The sequence below is a fragment of the Sciurus carolinensis genome, chromosome 2 (assembly GCF_902686445.1).
Source record: "Sciurus carolinensis chromosome 2, mSciCar1.2, whole genome shotgun sequence".
Classification (NCBI taxonomy): Eukaryota; Metazoa; Chordata; class Mammalia; order Rodentia; family Sciuridae; genus Sciurus; species Sciurus carolinensis.
This window is the reverse complement of record NC_062214.1, coordinates 21,779,017-21,797,781: the sequence shown is the minus strand read 5'-3', so window position 1 is coordinate 21,797,781 and position 18,765 is coordinate 21,779,017. Positions and strand designations below refer to the sequence as shown.

General features: G+C 49.5%; 1 protein-coding gene across 28 annotated transcripts in view; it reads left to right on the top strand.

Moving 5' to 3' along the window:
• Epb41l1 (erythrocyte membrane protein band 4.1 like 1) overlaps positions 1 to 18,765 on the top strand; it is a 117,972-nt gene that overhangs the window by 45,656 nt on the left and 53,551 nt on the right. For 25 of the 28 annotated variants that reach the window (XR_007106346.1, XM_047535630.1, XM_047535620.1 and 22 more), the window contains exon 1: positions 5,476 to 5,784. The exons of the other annotated variants lie outside the window; for them this stretch is intronic. The gene's annotated coding sequence lies outside the window, so the exon portion shown is untranslated. Of the gene's footprint in view, positions 1 to 5,475; positions 5,785 to 18,765 lie in introns of those variants that run through there. 28 annotated transcript variants of the gene reach the window in all.

The following is an 18,765-nucleotide window of genomic DNA, read 5'->3' as shown; positions in this document are numbered from 1 at the left end:
GGCATCCTGGTGAACTCCTGACTCCCACCTGCTCCCTGGCCTCTGACTCTGGGAGTGAAGGTGACCTGAGGGACACACACTGTGCACATATTATGAGCTGGAAACTGGGCTGGGCCCTCATGGGGAAAAGTGTGCGAAGTGGCCTTTAGGCTCATAGTGCAATGGAAGGTTGAGGCCCTTCAGCACATCATACAACCAGGGCTGGAGGCAGCGGGAGGCAGCAGGAGAGGCCAAGAGGTTACTTCTAACAAGAGAGGTTGTTGTAGAAGGAGGGGAAGAAGATGGGCTTCCTGGAGGACGCCTGGAAGAATGGCTGTGGGAAAAGGGGAGAGTCTCCTGGGAGGAGGGAGGGGCATGTGTGAAAGCGAGAGGACAGGCAGAGCCGTTGGACAGCACATCACATGGGGTCTGAGGATGAGGCTGAAGAGCCTAGTGTGACCAGGCTGGGAAAGGTCTTGAGAGTCAGGCTGAAGTGCTGGAGCTGCCTCATCTGAGTGGCCAGCCGCTAAGGACTTCCATTGAGAAGCAGAGCAGAGCAGCTCCTTGACGTGCCCTGTAGAGACCAGCATGGTATTTAGGCAGCATTGTACGTAGTTAGTTGTCCAAGCGACTGGAGTGGGTTGTGGGAGCCACTGGGGTGCCCAGCCCAGTGCCAGTCCTGACTGTGTGTACAGAGGAGCGTTTATGTGTGGGGGGTGGTAAGCTTCCTGCCTTCGAGAAATGACAGTTTTGTTGAGGTCAGACAACTGAGGCCAAAATATAGAAAAGGAAACAAGGATGAAATGAGGGTGGAGTAGGCCAAGAAGAAGAGATGGGCTGGGGGGAAGAGGTGGGGAGGGAGTGCAGGAGGTGGAGTTGGTGGACGATGGAGAACTAAAAGTACTTCAGGGGCATCCTAGGGGGCTTGCCTGTGATGGAGAAGGGAGCATTGAGCATGTCAGTCGCCCTTTGTAGGTACTCTTTCATGTCATCCTCACAGCTGGGTGCCGCTATTATACTGTTCAGAGGGAAACTGAGGCTCAGACAGGGTAAGGCCTTGCCTAAGGTCACACAGCTCCTGTATTAAAGAACGTCCCCATCTCTAACCCAGCCCTCTTCCAGGGAAACCACTACCCTCGAGCTCTCCTGCCACACTTCACTAGGTATGGATGGTGCTGTGTATTGTGTGGCTCTCTGTGCAGCTCAGAGGCATTGTCACCATCCCACATTGGAACAGGATCTCATGCAGGAGCACGTGGTTCTCGCCGTGTAGGCTGGAAGTTTCCTGGTTAAGGTGAAGTGCTTTTGGGAGGTTTCTTAGAGGAGTCCAGAGGAACTGAATGGGGAAGGTCCCTGCCAGGTGGGTGCTACTGCTTGTCCACCTTGCTTGTTCCCCCGCCCGGACATAGCTGCTCTGCCGTGCCTTCCAGAGAATGCCAACAGTCAGTGAGAAAAGCCTTGCCCAGGCAGAACTTCCTAGGCTTGTGGGTCTTGCTACTCTGAAAAGTTTGGCTCTGGTAGCTTCCTCCCTCTGGCCCAGCTCTCAGCTGCCTGGGGCTGCAGATCAGCCCACCCAGGCCCTGCAACCCTCTGGGAATGGAGCCAGATGCCCTGCAGCTCTTTTGCCTAGAATACCCTCTTCCCCATGACCTCTCCTTTAACTCAGCTTGGCTTAGCTGTCCCCTCCTCCAGGAAGCCTTTCCTGATCCCCATGGGCTAGGTTAAAACCACAGAGTATTTAAACTTGTGCTGACCCAAATAAATACAATGTGACCATGTAGGCAATTTATAATTTTCTAGTAGCCACATTTTCTAGCAACTAGGCATGGTGGCTGGTGCCTGTAGTCCTGTAGTCCCAGAATTTGAGAAGCTGAGGTAGGAGGAGCCAGGAATTTGAGAGACCAGCCTGGGCTGTATAATGAGACCCTATCTCAAACAAAACAAAAGAAAACAAAACAACAAAACATACTCATAACTAAAATGGAATAGATGAAATTATTCCGATGACATATTTATAAACCCAGTGCATCCATAATACATTCATTTTAATAGAAAAAGTATTAAAATATGTTATATTTTAACATCAAAGCATATTTCAGTTTGCATGCCACATCGCAGGTAGGTGCTCCACAGTTTCGTGTGGCTGGTGACTACCATATTGGTTAGCATAGCTCTAGAGGTGGGGAGAAGTTTGTAAGGGTTGGAGCTCAGGGAGTAGCATCAGGCAGATCTGGCAGATACATCCTGGACTTTGACAAGACATTAACCCATCTGAGCCTCAGTTACTTCATCTGGAAAAGGGATTAGCAAATTCAGTGCCAGAGAATTGTTTTGGCGACTGAGCAAATGAATGTGTTCCTAGTGACAGGCACAGAGGAAGCGCTCAGAAAGCGGCAATAAGATGAATTTTACAGTACCCTTTGATGTGCTGGGTTATTTGCTGTTCTCTCCTGCTGGGTTGATTGTGAATTCAAGGGCAGAGACTCTCCAGTTCCTCTTTCTCCAGTGCCCAGGGCTTGGCTCTGTGTGACCATTACCACTTGCTGAATGACACATTGAGTCCTTCAGCTGGGACTGCCCCTCACCCCACCTGCCCACCCAGAACAGAGTGGCTGGGAATCCTAAGACCACTATGTCTCAGTGACTTTGCAAGTTGCGGCTTTTCTCAGGGTCTTGGTTGCCTCCTTTGAAAGGTCAAACGGGGTCAGAAAGGGCCCTGCCTGAAGAATTTGGGTGAGTCTTGACCCCACCAGTGACCTTGAGGTCCTGTGGCTGGCAGTTATGTGTTTTGCCTTCCAGTGGAGAGAATCACTTCCACTCATCTCTTCCTGTATTCTGGACTTTGCATCTTCAAAGTTCCATCATTAAGGTAAAATTTAAGAAGAAAGAATTTCTCTTACCTCCTAGGCAAGAGCAGAGATGGGACAAGGGGTCCTGTCGTTCTCATCTGCCAGCATTTACTTCTCCTGTCACAGTAGCCCAGCAACAGATGTGGAATAGGGAGAGTTTCTCCCAATTTGTAAGTGAAAAAATGGGCTCAGAGAGGTCAAATAACTTGCTTAAATAACACAGAAATAACTGGAACAGGCAGGACTGGAGGCAGAATTCACATCTAAGGAATGGAAGAGCCCTTCTTTGTGGGGCGAACTCTTCTTCCCTATGTGGGCCCCTGGCACTTCTCCATGGGGACTTTCAAGAGATGTGGTCCTGGATTAAATCCTGTTCCTGTGCCCATTTCCCATGCCTAGGCAAACTGGATAATAGAAATAGAAAAAATAATCATAGAAAATAATAACAGAAATAGAACTAATAATAATCATAGAAGAAGCTCAATTTTTGGTGTGGGCCCATTGACCGGAAGTGAATTGGGTCCTTTGGGTATAAATTCAGAATGAAGTCTGGGAACATCCTGCCTTGGTCCTGGAGTTGTCCTGGGAAAGTGAGAGACTCCTTGTGGCTGAGAAGGATGGGAATGCAGCCCTGCCCCAGGGGATGAGGGGCGTGATCCTGCCTGGGGAAGGGAGGGGAGGGGGACCAGGGAGGAATTGAGTAGGAGGAATGGGAGGGCCTTGGCTGTGCGGCCCAGAGCCTCCTGCCCACAGGAGCTTGGGAGCCCACTGCTGGCAAGGCCAGCTAGCAGAGGAGAGTGAACTTGGAAACAAAATACCAGCAGGCAGGAAGTCGGGAAACTTTGAGCAGATGTGCACATGGAACAGTAAGTTCACCTGGTCTAATTCCTACATTTGATGGATTCATTCATTTGTTTGAATAAATGCATTTGAATTGAACTCACACAGCAGGGACCCAAGTGGCAGTGACTTGCCCAGGGCCACACTTCTAAGGGCTAGTATGGGGCTTCCTGAGGTGCTTAATTTAGGGGCCAGGAGATAAAAAGGAGATCTTTTAAGGAAGCCTGGTTCTTTAAGAGTTGGCCTGGGCCAATTGGACCATCTTCCCACCTCCCGTCTGGAGGGAAGGTGACTCCTCTAGCATCAGGAGCAGCCGGCCTCACTCCACTTTTGCCCACTCCTGAGCTGTGGGCAATAGGGAGAGTGGAGGCACTGGAAGCCATGCCTTGGCATACCTGACAAAGGAGTTTGTCCTGTTTATCTTGGAGAGTAGAAGCCCTGGCTTGGGGGTGGGGCAAAGGGACACAATTGCTATGTTGAGTTCTCAGAGGGGTCCTGGGGAGAGGGCATGGCCTCATCTGTGGAGGCCCTGGGGTTGCGACCAGCACCTAGAGTAGAAGGGCACCATGATGGAGCAGCCACTCTTGAGAGAGAAGTGAGGAGGGAGGGAGTGGCCTGTCTCTGGAGTGTGGGACAAGCAGAGCAGAAATGGATAACCCACTGGTGAGGTTGAAACAGAGGTAACTGCAGCATGCCGGGACAGATGGCTCTGTTCACGTATGGATGGCTTCCCAGCTTTGGACCTCTGTGGTTCTCAGTGTTATGTTCCACAACAGTGGCTATCTCGTAGTAGGTACTCAGGAATGACTGGAAGAATGAACGAAGATATATGTATGCTTGGGGCTGGTGGTGGTGGTTAGGAGGTAGGGGTCTGTGCACTGCCAGTGTGGGCAGAAATCTGAGGATGTTGTAGGTTGACCCCATCTTCCCCAGGCCTTCCCCATAAACTGGGGTCCTAGAGACAGGCACATCGGAGTCTGTCTTTCATTGTTTGCAAACTGAAGCCCAAAGCATGGAAGCAATTTGCCAAGGGTACTCACTCAGCCAGTGGCAGAGCTGAACTGGAAACTCTGTACCCCAGAGTTCTCTGCGCTTAGAGGCCCCACCTGTGCATTGAGTAAGGGGGAGATGCCCTGGTCCTACTGGCTTTTTGAGTTGTAACAGTGCTGGTAGAGGGGAGGAACAGGGCTGAGCTTGGTTTTGAGCCATGACCTCTGACACAGGCCTTTTAGTCATCCCTCACCCCTTCTGGAAGCTGGGTGCACACCCAAGGTGCCCCCCACCACACACACAGCAAACACACCTATACACAGGACCAGCCCCTACTAGGTCCCTAACACTTAAGGTCATTGTCACCAATGCACATATGGACTAAGACATCCCCCACCCCCTCAGACACGCAGAGGCCCAGAGGGTTCCCTGGAGACAATTGCAGTGCCTCCTCACTGGTAGGGGAGGAGCGCTGAGTCCCAGGCAGGTTCTGCCCTGGGATGTGCTTGTAGGGGAGGTGAGGGGATCTGGCTGGGGTGGGATGGGAGGCCCACTGAGGCTGAGTCACCCCTTCTGAGTCAGGGATCCTCCCCCCTTCCTCTCTCTTCCCCCTCGCTCTCTCCCCAACGAGCCCCCAACACAGATTGGCCTAGCGCAGAGGCCAGCTGGCCAGGGCCAGGGTCGGGGGAACCGAGGCAGCCCCGCAGTGGTCCGGGAGCAGCCCGGGTGGCAGGCACCAGGAGGGGGTGGCCTGGGTGCCCGGGAGGGAGGGGGCGAAGAGGCGGCCGGGAGGAGGCGGAGGCAGGGGCAGGGCTGCCGCGAGTGCGGAGGCAGGCGCACCGCCGCCCCTGGGCTGGGCGCGGAGGCCGGGCGGGGGCGGGCCGCGCGTCGGGCGCCAGGCCCGGGGCTGTGGGCACTGTGCCCAGCCCCCGGCGCACGCCGACCGCCGCCGCCACCGCCGCTGCTGCAGTCGGCATCCATCAGCGGGCGGGGGTGTCGCGAACAGGCTGCTCCGCAGAGCCCGCCGCGGCCCGCGCGCCGCCCCGCCCCGCGGCCTGCCGGGCCCGAGGAGCCGAGGGGGCCGCCCCTCGCCCAGCCGGCCCGAGATGGGGACCCCCAGGCCCAGGTAGGCGCGTGGGGCGGGGGGCTCAGGTGGCACTGGGGGTCGGGGCGCTGCGTCTAGGCCCAGCCTCCAGCCCCCGGAATCCGAGCGAGCCCCGGGAACTGAGTTTGCTGGCTGTTGGTCCCCTGGTCAGTGTGGGGGTGGTCCTTGTTGTTCCCCCGACCTCTGCAGTCTCCCCAAAGACCCCGAGAGAGGTGGACTGACTGGTGTCTGCTGTAGGATGAGCGGTTGCTGGGTGCTGGGCGCCCGCGGCTGGCCCACTCTCTTCTGGAAGGCCACTCCTGCTGCCTCTTTTGGAGGCCCAGGGCTCTCCGAATTTCTCCTCCAGGCTTCAGATACTGCAGTTCTGCTACCTTGGAGGTTGGATGCTGGGGAGCTCGCCCCTCATCCTCACCCCTCATCCTCACCCTCACCCTTTGGTTATAGAACCTTCCACTCTGCAAGTCTCCCAGAGCAGAGGGCATGAATCTTAGCCCGAGGACTTTCGTGACTCTGGTCTGGCATTGTCCTGGCCAGCAGCTGTCTCCACTGATTAGAGGGAGAGGACTTGTGTCTGGTGCCAGTTGTGCCTGGCATCTTCACATTTGGGAGGTCTGGGGTCCCCAAGAGGCTCGGGTTTTGGGGACTAGCGGGGGTGGGGGGGTTGACTGCAGTCACCAGGATATTTATTGGGTGCTAAGGTCATAGACTGGCAGAACTGTATGGGCCAAAGTGGTCCATGGGGACTTTGAAGGACTGGACAAGGACTAGGAAGGTGTTCTGGGATGCCGGCCTCTCTCCACTCCCAGCCATGATTTTTGCTTTTGCCCAGAGCTCTGAAATGCATTGGTGGGGGAGAAAGCACCACCACGTGTTCCCACTGTCGCTTCTGGATCCACATGTCACCTCCTCTGCACCCCAAGGTGGGTGGGTAAGAGGGCTAGAATTAGGATCTCTCCACGGCTATGTGGGGTCTGGCTGCGCCACATCTCCTCTTCGCCTGAGCATTTAGGCGTCTTCCAGAATCAGCAGCAGTTGGGCCAGGTGGAGAACTGTGGACCAAGACGGTGCCCTTAGAAGCTCCTGTCCCAGGAAAGGGTGTGGAGCATGGAGGCGCTGTGTGCCTGCGGCCCACCCATGCCTCCAGATGGTGCCTGCGGCAGAGGCAGCCTGTGCCAGCCTCCTCGCTGAGCCTCTGTGGCCCAACCAGGCTCTGCCAGCCCCAAGCAGGGATAGAGCTGGTTTCTGCAGACCATACCTGTCCAGAAACCTGTGTATAGTATTTGTGGGGTGTGCTGCATGATCACTGGGATCTCAGGGGCCCCTCAAGGCAGTCCTGGAGGGTATCAGGGTTGGGGGCATTGTTCCTGTTAAAATCTTGTGGCAGTTCCTGGGCGCAGCTCTGTGAGCCTCTTAAAGTGTTTCTTCCATAGAACTCCACATGAGAATAAGGCTGGATTCTATAGTCCTCACTTTATAAATATTGAAAGGTAGATGGAGGCCTAAGGAGGAAGAGCGACTTGTCCAAGGTCACATAGCAGTGGAGGAAGAGCCAGCACTAATGTACCCAGGACTTCTACCTCTGGTCTGGGGTTCTGACAGCCTGCTTCCCTACTGCTGTGGCTGTTTCCCACATAGGACTCTGCCAGGGACTGGATATTATAGCCTGCAGTCTGAGCTGCTCCTTAGGAGGGGTCTTATATTGGCCTACCAGCCATCCCCCTACAATGTGAGCAAGACAGATAATGGACCAGGGCTGAGAGAAAGGGCAGCTAGTGGCCCTGGACCCTCTTGGACTATACAGAAACTAGAGGATGCCCTGTGCCCAGAGATTCTAGACCTGAGCCTCCAGGGGGCAGCAGAGAGGGCATAGTGACTAGACAGGCTGAGACAGCAAGTACCTCTGTTAGCTCCAGCCTGGACATCTCTGTGGGCCCCTTTCTGGGTTTCTCTGATAATCTATACCTGGAGTGACATCAGCGATTACACAATTAGAGTGATGGTATTCATTGGACACTTACTGTATGCCGTGCACTGCGATAAGTGCTTTGCATCCTCTCACAGCAACCCCATCAGATTGCTGCTATTTTTATCCACTTTTTACAGATGAGAAACTGAGGCTCAGAGGGGTTGTGTTACCTGACTGGGATTACACAGCTGAAAAGTGTGGCTGAGTCCAGAACTTCTCCCACTATTATGACTTTATACTGGGGGCAGTGGTCTGGAAGTACCAGCTTGGTGTCCAGCAGGGCTGGGTAATTGACTGGTGGGCTAGGGCTGGTCTAGGCAGAGAGGTTCGTGTGTTGGATCTGTGAAGCAAGGGTGCCTCTATGGCTTGAATACTGCTGATGTCCTGAGGGGTAGGGACAAAGAGAGACTGGCTGGGATCCCTTGGAGAGGGGTCAATACAGGCCTGTGTCATGACGGGGATCCCCTTCAAGTGGGGATGCTTCAGGCTGCCTGCTTTCACTGGCTCTCTGGGTAGATAGACTGACCACTTGTCCCCTACCACATTTGGTAGGGTTTCCACCAGCAGAAACCACCTGGGTGGAAAGGCTGGGGCACCAGCCAGGACTGTGAAGAGGAGGCCCTGTTGTCAGGGAACTGTACCCGGGGGGGCTGGGCTGGGGGCAGGGGAGCAGACTTGTACTGCTTCTTTTGTGGGCAGGAGACTGGATAGAATATTGACAGTTGGAGTTTAGTGAACTCTTATTGCGTGCTAGTCACTGGTTTAAGGGTTTACAAGTCATACAGTTTTCACAAAACCTGTGAGGCAGCTGTTCTTCCCATTTTATAGATTGAAGCATTGAGGCTTACCAAGGGAAAGACGTAGCTCAAGGTTGCACAGCTAGGTGGTGGGGGAGGCAGCATGGGTCAGAGCCATGTTCCTGATGACCTGCACCTTCTTAGAGGTCATACTTAGTTTTGTTCACTTTGAAACAATCACCCATTTAAATGCATTCCACTCCTCAGAGGTCTCAGAGCCTAATTGGGAGACCTGGACATGACAGGGCAAAGGTAAAGAACAAATGATCGCATCTGCTCACTTGGATTCCTGTTTTGGTGCTCAGGAAAGCCTTCAGGAAGACGGGGGCCTTTCGGCTGCACGCTGAAGGCTAAGTAGGGTTTGATGATTGGGAAAGAATGCCCACTGGTCCGGGTCAGAGGGAAAAGAATCAGGATGCCTTTGAAGAAGAGTGGGTGGTATGTGTGTGTGGGGGGGGGACAGATAGTTGAGGGGAGGGGAAGGGAGAGCAGGAAGGTGACTCAGAAAGTCAGCTTGTGCTTGGGTCTTTGATGAAGTTCTGGTCACAACCCTGCTGTATACTAGCAATGTGGCCTTGGGCACATCACCTAGCTGGCCTAAGCTCAGTTTCCTCATCTGTAAAACATGGATGAACACACCTATCTCAGAGGGACCGTGTCGAGGCTGTTACATAAAGCCCCTCATATAGCGCTGTCACATCACAGGAACTCAGTCAGCATTACTCCTCTCCCCTGCCATCCCTCTTAAATGTCAGGCTGAGGTGTTTTGCTTGATGTGAGCCTGGAGGCTCTGGGGACCTTTGCAGGATTTGGGTCTGCAGAGGAGCATGACAGAACTGTGTTTTGGGAAGGTCCTTTAGGCAGCTGTATGACCCACTAGGAGGGGGTGAACTGTGACCTTGCAGAGAAGCCTCATCTTAGGGACATGGAAAGCTCAGGAGGGAGGAAGGTTAAAACTTGCACTAAGATGTCCCTTGGATGGCTTGCAGAATAGGAGAGGAGCAGGTGGAAGTGGGGAAGACCCCTGGGTCAGGAATTCAGTTCAAAACTTGCCGAGTGTGAGAAGAAAGGCTGGTCTCCCTTCAGTCTTTGGGAAGATCAGGCGGTGTCTTCTTTGAGCATCTGCTTTTTTTTTTCTTTTAAATTATTTCCTTTGGATAAATCCCCATTGGAGAGCTGCTCCATAATAGCAGCAAATTGGGACTAAATGTCCAACAATAGGGAGATGATTGAGAACGTTTTGGAACGTTCACTGGATAAAATAATATGCAGTGGCGAACGGCCGCAGAAATTCTTCCTGCAGAATATGGAGCTGTGTACTGGCAGAGCTCTTTTGCATCCTTTGTTCATCTCATGCTTTTATGACTGCCTGGTGACAGGGGCAGGGGTAGGGAGTTAGATCCCTACTTGCCTGAGAGTTGAGGCTAGCCTCTAATCTCCTGGAGGGCAGGGTTCATGTTTTATTCATTGTCCTCACACGTGGTGATCAGCACATGCTTGTCCAGTGAATGATTGAACCAAGCAGAGGGGAAGTGACTTGGTCAAGATCACACAAATTATATAAGACCCAGTATCTGCCACATTCTTGCCATATTCTTCTTACTACTCAGTACAGATGCTCCTCCATTTACAGTGGGGTTGTGTTCCAATAAACCTATCATAATTTGAACATATCCTACATTGAAAATGCATTGAATACACCTAGCCTACTGAGCATCCTAACTTGGCAACACAGTGGACCGAGAATGGGTTATCCACCCTGTGATCAAGCGACTGACTTGGAGGTACAGCTCACTGCTGCTCAGCATCCCAAGAGAGTATCCTATGACATATTGCTAGCCCAGAAAAGTATCAAAGTTCAAAATTCTAAGTGTGGTTTCTACAGAATGCATCTGGCTTTTGTATCGTTGTAAAGTAAAAAAAAAAAAAAAAAAAAAAAAAATCGCAAATTGAATCATCGTCATTGAGGGACCATTTGTATCAATGACGGGAGTAGGATGGAAAGGTCCCAGTGAGGACTTGGGAGTCACACAGACCAGCGTGTAAGTCTTATTTCTATCCTTACCAGTTGTGAGGCCTTGGCAAATCAGTTTTTCAAGCCTCAGTCTCTCCATCTGAGACATCGATAGTCCACATACCTGCTTTTAGTGTTGTCATGAAGACTTCGTGCGTTAAGGCTTGTAAAACTCTTCACATGGTTCATAGCAAAGCACCCATGACTTAGCTGTCATGGCAATGATGTCATAATGTGAAAATATTTATGATACAATTAATGTGAAATGAGAATAATCCACAAAATTATGAGCATTCAGATTACAGTCATGTAAAATTAGTTCTGACCATAGATAAAGACTGGAAGAAGTCAAGTTACAGCAAGTAAGTACCATGGAATAAGTAAGACTGACCCAAACAAATCTTTCTTTGATGTTATACTTATTTTTTCCTTGGTTTTAATTACAAAATAAATTCATGAAAAATCCTAATAATTTGGAAGTGTGTTCTCTCCTCAACCACTGCACCAAAATCCTGCTCTCTAGAAGTAGCAGTGATAGTATGCATCTTTCCAGGATAGTTTTTATGCTTACATAAACATGGAAGCAAGAATGGGATCATGAAATGCATTACTGTTTTATAACTTGCATTTTTCTTTTTTATTCATATTTTAGTTGTCAATGGATCTTTATTTTATTTATTTATATGCAGTGCTAAGAATCCGCATATAAACCCAGTGCCTCATACATGCCAGGCAAGTGCTCTGCTACTGAGCTACAGTGCCATCCCCTTTTTTTGTGTGGTGTGTATTCTTTTTTTTTTTTTGAGGTGCTGGGGATTGAACCCACAGCCTTGTGCTTGCAAGGCAGGCACTCTGTCAACTGAGCTGTATCCCCAGCCCTCATCCCCTTTTTAAAATTTTTTTTTTTTTTTTTTTTAGTTGTAGATGGTTTTTTATTTTATTTATTTTTATGTGGTGCTAAGGATTGTGTGTGTGTGTGGTATTAGGGATTGAACCCAGATGCATGATAAGGCAAGTGCTCTTCCACTAAGCTACATTCTTAGCCTTTTTTTTTTTTTTTTTGAAGTTGTAGATGGACAGCATGCCTTTATTTTATTTTATTTGTTAATTTTTTTATGTAGTGCTAGGGATTGAACCCAGTGCCTCACACAGGTTAGGCAAGTGCTCTGCCACAGAGTTACAACCCCAGCCCCATCCTTAGCCTTTTAAAATTTATTTTGAGATAGGTTTTTGCTAAGTTGCCTAGGCTGGCCTTGAACTTGTGATCCTCCTGCTTCACCCTCCTGAGTAACTGGGACTATAGACCTGCACCACCATGCCCAGGTGTATGTATGTATGTGTGTATGTATTTATTTACTTATTTATGTAGTACTGGGGATTTAATCCAGTGATGCTTTACCACTGAGTCACATCGGCAGCCCTTTTTATTTTGAGACAGGTTCTCACTAAGTTGCTTAGGGCCTCGCTAAGTTACTGAGGCTGGCTTCGAACTGTGATCCTCCTGCCTCAGCTTCCTGAGTCTCTGGAATTATAGGCGGGCACCACTGCACCGGCTGTAATTAATTTCTAATGGATAAATCCTAACTAATTGGGTCAGCCTCTGTTGATGGAAATTTAAAGTTGTTTCCAATTTTATTCTGTTCTAAATAACCCTGACAGTGAACTCTCACAGTGTTTAAACAATTAATGAAAATCAAGTGAGAGAAGAGGTTTGAAACTGTGAGACTATGAGAATTGCCCTTGAAGGGTTGCTGCTTCTCCTCCATTTTTCCCCTTCTCTCTTCTCCCCTCCTCTCTTCCTAGCAGAGGCTGGCCTGCTTGGAAGAGACTGTGTGTCTCTCTTACCCTCAAAAAGTGCGGATGTACCAGAGAGACCCCTTCTTTCCCTTACCCAGTATAGTGCTCACCTGTGAACATTTCAGATTCTCTTAGGATACTGTAAGTTGTACCTGGGTCTTGCTACTGCTCAATCTCTGAGTGTCCTTGAACAGATTCTTTGTGTTCTGTAAACCACAGTTTGTCCATCTGTATGGTAGCGATGCCTTCCTGATCAGAACCATTGCTACCACCTGCTGAGTATCTGCTGTATGTCAAATCCTGTGCCAGAGAGAGCTTCATATGCATTATCTTGTTTCATTCTCACTAAATGCCTTTGAGATACAGGGGTTATTATTCTCATTTTACCTGCTCACATTGGCTCTCAGGTTAAATACGTGTCCTGTGTCACCAAGCTTGTGGAGTCAGGATTCCAGCTCTGGCTCCGAAGCGGCTGATTGGTGAGGTCCAAGCAAAATGAGGTTTATAAAAGATCCTTTAAATTGTAAAGCACCCTGCGTGTGGGAGGGATTGATACTGCTGCTATGATTCTACATCCAGAGCAACGGTAGCTTTGGTTACATGATTTATAGCAAGCTGGAGGTCGTGGGATGTAGCAGGACTGAGGGGGACAAGCACTGGGCTGTGAGCCAGTAGACTGGGTCCTAGTCCTGGCTGTACTCAAACTAAGTAGCTGTATGACCTTGACCAGCCAAGCTGACCTGGGGAACCAGACCCCCTGCCCTGAGTGGCCTCAGCACAGTGCGAATGAGGTAAAGCCCAGAAGGTAGTATCACCTTGCTTGGCTTTCAGGGGATGCCTTGCTAGCGGGAGGTTTGGGCTGCCTCATGCACATCATCAGCATGGTCCAAGCAGGAGGCACTTCTCCTTTCTGATGTCGTTACTCTGCAGATCTGGGCTATCACGTGGTCCCCGACCCACAACTGCACCTCAGTCTGTGGCTTTGCCAGAGTATGTGAAACTTGGGCAAGAAGCCAATGCTGACAGTAGCGGCCTCTTCACATCGCTTGGTTTTATTTAATGCAGTGCCCATGGATACTGCAGGCCATGAGAATTGTCACCTCCCTAGTGCCATGTCTAGTTAGACCTGAGCATCCACTGGTAAGGATGACTGCGGTTCAGCTCCCTTTTAGATCCTTGGGGCCTGGCTGGGAGGGGCACAGTCAGTACCCTCCAGTCATTTCATTCACATTCATCCAGAGAGGGTCTCTGGAGGAAGTGCATGTTCCATATGGGGAACCTCTTGTGACAAGGGACTGTCTCTAGTGCTTGAGAGAGGAGACTAGGCTTCCCTAACCCACTTTGTTTTTTCTTTTAATTCTTATTTTCCTTCTCTGACTTCTAAAGTAATACATAATAGTAGAAAAATTGGAAGATACAGAGGAGAAGGAAAGCAATTCTGTATTTCCTTCTTCCAGGGAATGCAAGAGTTAACGTTAGTCTTTGGACTTAACAATAAAGATGAGAGGATCTGATGTCTCTGGAGCACTAACTATGGGGTTTGGTGACATGATCAGACTCTGTTTTCACAGTGAACCTTTCATGTATGCAAGGTTATCCTCATGATTTTACAAATAAAGAAGCTGAGGCACAGGGAGGTCAAGAGACCTGCCAAAGGTCTCCTTGTTTTTCCCTGTCATCCTAAGCCTCTTGGACCATGCTGCCTCTTCCCAGGCTCCCCTCCCCTGATTCATACACACTTTGTGCCAGGTGGTATATCAGCACACTCTGGCAGAGAACAGAATTCTCCTCAGATGCTTCAGTTGAGGAGATGTTAATGCAGGTGTGAGCAGGTAGAGAGAACCCTCAGGGGAACTGAGGCACCTACAAACTAACAATGACAGAATCCGTCATCCACCCTCATCCTGAATGTCCCTCATCCTGAGGGATCAGTGTTACCTGTGCTTGGCCACCCCTAGACCCACAGGGAGGGAAGTTGGGGAAGGTATACTCAACACATCTCTTCTTCTGCCCTCTGCTCTCCTGCCAGCACCTTCTATATTGGTCAAACCCAAACAGAAGCAGCAGGCAAGAGTCTCAAGGGACAGTTCAATGGGTCAGCCTCTCCTTTCTTTAAGCAGGACATGGATCTGGGGGTGCAAGTGGAGGTACCAGCCTAGGAGGCATTGTTGCAGGGGGATGGGAGAGATGTGCCCCCTGACCTCCCAAAAGAGAAAGATTTGTCTTGGTAACTGTACTTATTAAAAACAACAGAAGAGTTTCTTCTGCCTGGCATTCTCTGTTTTTGGTGCCTCCTGCTCTCTGCTTCTTCCTGCTGCTACCTCTATTCTCACCTGGTTCAGAATTCCCAACAGTGTCTGTGCAGAAGTATTTGGTGTCATCAGTGTCAAAGATTTAGAAGAGACAGCCTTTCTCAAGGAGTGAGTGTTCATGGCTGTGGACACATGTGGTTGTGTGTGACCTCATGTTGTTCTGCTGCTATGTGTGTGTGCAATGACGTGCTTCTCAGATCCATGACATAAACTTCTATAGCATTCTCTCCTCTAACTTTGATGGGACTTCAGCCATGGCTCTCACAATCCTTCCGTTCTCTGTAATACCTTTAGCACCATGGCATTACTCTGATGTGGAGGACAGGGGCTCTTATCCCTGTTTGACAGATGAGGAAACTCATACTGAGAAAGAGGTGATCAGGTAGGAAGTGGCAGCATGGAAACAGGAAGCAGTCATCCTGATTCCCAGTGCAGCTTTTCCCAATGCATTTGCTTTTCAATCAGGAGGTCCTTCCTTGGCCAGCTTCTCCCCTGGGAGAAATTAGTATCAGTTGAGCCACTGAGGCTGCTGAAATGCCATCTAGTGGGAAGGACTTGGGAGTAAGAGAGACCTGGCATGGCCCTATAACCTTGGGTGAATCATTTTGTCTCTTCGAGCCTGTGTTTTCATCAGTAAAATAAGAAGGATAATATCAGGAATATGGATGGAAAAATCGGGTGCTTAAAGTCTGAGAAATCTTCCGAAGAGGCTGACTGGCTGGGAGCCATGAAGTTCTCCCAAGGTGAATGCAGTCCTGGTGAATGCAGCCCAGAATTCTGGCACTGTCATTTATTAGCTATGTGATCTTGGGCAGCTTACTTAACTTCTATGCTTCAGTTCCTCCTTTTGTAAATTGGAGATAATAAGAGTACCTATTGTAGGTTATTGTGAAGATTAAATGAGTTAGTTAATGTACTTAGATCAATGCCTGGCAAATAGCAAACTGTATAAATGTTAACTCTGTAGACTGTTAATTTAGTTGTTGTGTTTTGTTTTGAGACAAGGTCTCATTGTGTTATCCAGGCTGACCTTGAACTCCTGGGCTCAAGTGATCCTTTTGCCTTGGCCTCCCAAGTAGCTGGGACTAGAGGTGCACACTGCCACGCCCAACTACATGTTGACTTTGTTGTTGTTATTTATGAAGAACTGTGTTCAGCCCTGGAGAGAATGGCAAATGAGACAGAGATCTTCATGGAGCTTATATTCTAGAGGAGGAATAGAAATGAATAAATAAATTTGTCAATACCTGGAAGTTCAGTTTGTGGTGAGTCCTATGAAAACAGCCAAGCAAACCCAACATGCTTTGCTTAAAATGGATACAGAGTTTCTATCTGAGGTATTTAAAATTTTTGGAAATAGTGGTGATTGTCATACAACATTGTGAATATAATTAATGCCCCTGAAAAGTGTTGTAATTTAAAATGGTTAAAGTGGAAAAAAGACAAAACTAAAGAAACAATTTACCATGCTATAACCAAAAAAATAGGGAGAGGGATCCATTTTAGACACGGCGGTCAAAGGGCATGTAGATTTGCAACCTGAAGTTGCAAATGCGTGGACAAGCTCACTATCCATTCAAAGGGATCGTTAAGGACAAAGCCTCAATGCAGAGGCAAAGCTGGCACAGTTTAAGAACAAACAGCGCCAGTGTGCAGGCTCACAGTGGTGGTGGCGGGGTTGGGAGGCAGTAGAAGAATGGTAAATGGGACCTGATGCTGGAAAGATAGACAGGGACCATATGTAGAGGCCTAAGACTTGCTAAGGAATTTGTGTTTTATTTTGATGGAAAGCCATTGGAGGGTTTTTTTGTTTTTGTTTTTGTTTTGTCATTGTTGTTGTTTTGTGGTACTGGGGATTGAACCCAGAGTGCTGTACTACATCCTCAGCCCTCTTGATTTTTTATTTTGAGACAAGGTCTCCCTGCATTGCCAAGGCTAACCTCAAACTTGTGATCCTCCTGACTCAGCCTCCCAAGCAGCTGGAATTACAGGTGTTAGCCTGGCCATTGGAGGCTTGAAGGAGGGCATCCACCTGGAGTTTTGAAAGAAATCCTTATGGTTGTTCTATGAAGAACAAACCCTAGGAGTGGCCACAGGGAGACAGACCATGGAGCAGGCTGGGACAGACATTAGTTTTGAAGTGGTTTAGACCCGGGCAGTAGCTGGCGATGGGAGTTGGGGATGGAGAAAAAGGACAAATCTGAATTGCTGGGCTCAGAGATGCTGGCTCATATTAACCCTGATTAGAAGACTAACCAGATGCCAGTCAATTCTTTTTTTTTTTTTTTTTTTTTTTTCATTTTGTGGTGCTGGGGATTGAACCCACGACCTTGTGCTTGACAGGCAAGCACTCTATGAATTGAGCTATATCCCCAGCCCCAGTCAATTCATTTTTAAGAGGGGAGTACAACTGCCAGTCCAAGTGGCTATTGCCTCAGACCGGCTGGGACACCCTTTCTCTGCAGGCCACCCAGATGGAGATCCACAATGTGAGAAGGCTTCTTAGTGCCCTGGAAGGTGAACCAGAGGAGCCAGATGGTGACTGCAATGTTACAGAGCCTCAGCCTCTGGCAGCCTGCTGGGCCAGCCCCAGCCCAGGCCAGTCTAGCATCCCTGACAATGCTGGGCCCCTGTCCCCAGACAGGACTGGCGCGGGCGCTGTCAGCATTCACTTTTCTGGCTGACCTTTCCTTTTTCTAATCCCACGCATTCAGCTTTTCGTATGTTGGTGTCATCAGTCTGGCCCTGATGGCCTCTGTCTCGGAGTACTTTTCTCCTTGTATCCATTTGGATGGGCATTTCTGCCTTCTGCTTGCACGCCAGTCCTCAGCGCTTCCATTACTGCTTGTAATTATAGACCTGCCTCTCAGGGTTGTTTTATTGGGTGCACACCATGCTAAGTTCTCTCTGTGTTATTTTCCTGAATCTCTATTGCTACCCTGAGAAGGAAGGAGGGGGATCTCTGTTTTAAAGACAAGATAACTGAGGCTTAGAGAAGTGAAGTCACTTGCCCAAGTTCACAGAGCAAGCGAGTGTTGGAGCTCAGCTTTGGAGTCACCCGGTGCCTGACTCCAAAATCTGTGCTTTTAACCACTGAGCAGCAGGGCCCCCCACCTTGCTGTGCTGTGTGGGGGTCTGTGAATGACTATGTGAAGTCTCTGGCCTGCCTCTGGCCCACAGCGGTGCTCAGTGGAGGGAGTCCCATCCTCCTCCAGCAGTCAGAGTGACGCTTTTGACTCTCGCAGCACCCCAGCTCCTTCACTTCTCCTGAAGCCCAGCCTATCTCTCCTGCCAGGATGTCTGGAGCTCCCCTTTACGGGGTTCTCAAGGTATCAGAATGCCAAGGTCTCATCTCTGTTTCCTGCACAGCCCCCTTGTCCCATCTACAGGCCTTTGCCAACATGGTGACTCAGCTTAAAAGCCCTCTCGGCCATCTTCTGCTAAACACTTCTAACTCCACCTCCAGCCCTATCCTGGATGTCATCTTTGGAAACTGTAGGCCATATTATTAATCATCAGGTCCCCAGACTCTTCTGAGAGACTGAAACATACACTAGCAAATCTAAGTCACAACTAGCCATCTCCTGGGACAGTGTCATCCTCTTGTTGCAGCGAGCTCCATGGGAACCAGCACGTGCTTCCCGCAAGGATCCACTCTGGGGCCTGACCTGGCCTGGCCACCTAGCAGTCTCCATCAGTCTGTGCTGACCTGGGCCTGGGCAGATCTGTGCCCACGTGGCCAGCTGTGTCAGAAACCAAGGCCAGGTCCTTGGCCCCTTCTTTGTGGCCTAGTGAGAGAACCATGTTGTTATCCTTGGATTGGTCAAATAAAGATCTCATCATAGTTTTAAAATATGATACTGTATTTTTATTTTTAATTACTAAATTAAAAACAATTTTTAACAGACTTTATCTCCTTCTCATCCTGTGATGCCAAGCCATGTGCATCAGAAAAAAATTATTTTTTAACCTTTAATTTTTAAAACAATTATTTAAGGAGCTCTGCAGGTATGGTGATGCCTGCCTATAGTTCCAGCTGCTCAGAAGGTTCAGGCAGGAGGATCACTTAAGCCTAGGAGATCAAAGCTAGCTTGGACAACATAGTGAGAAGCCCAT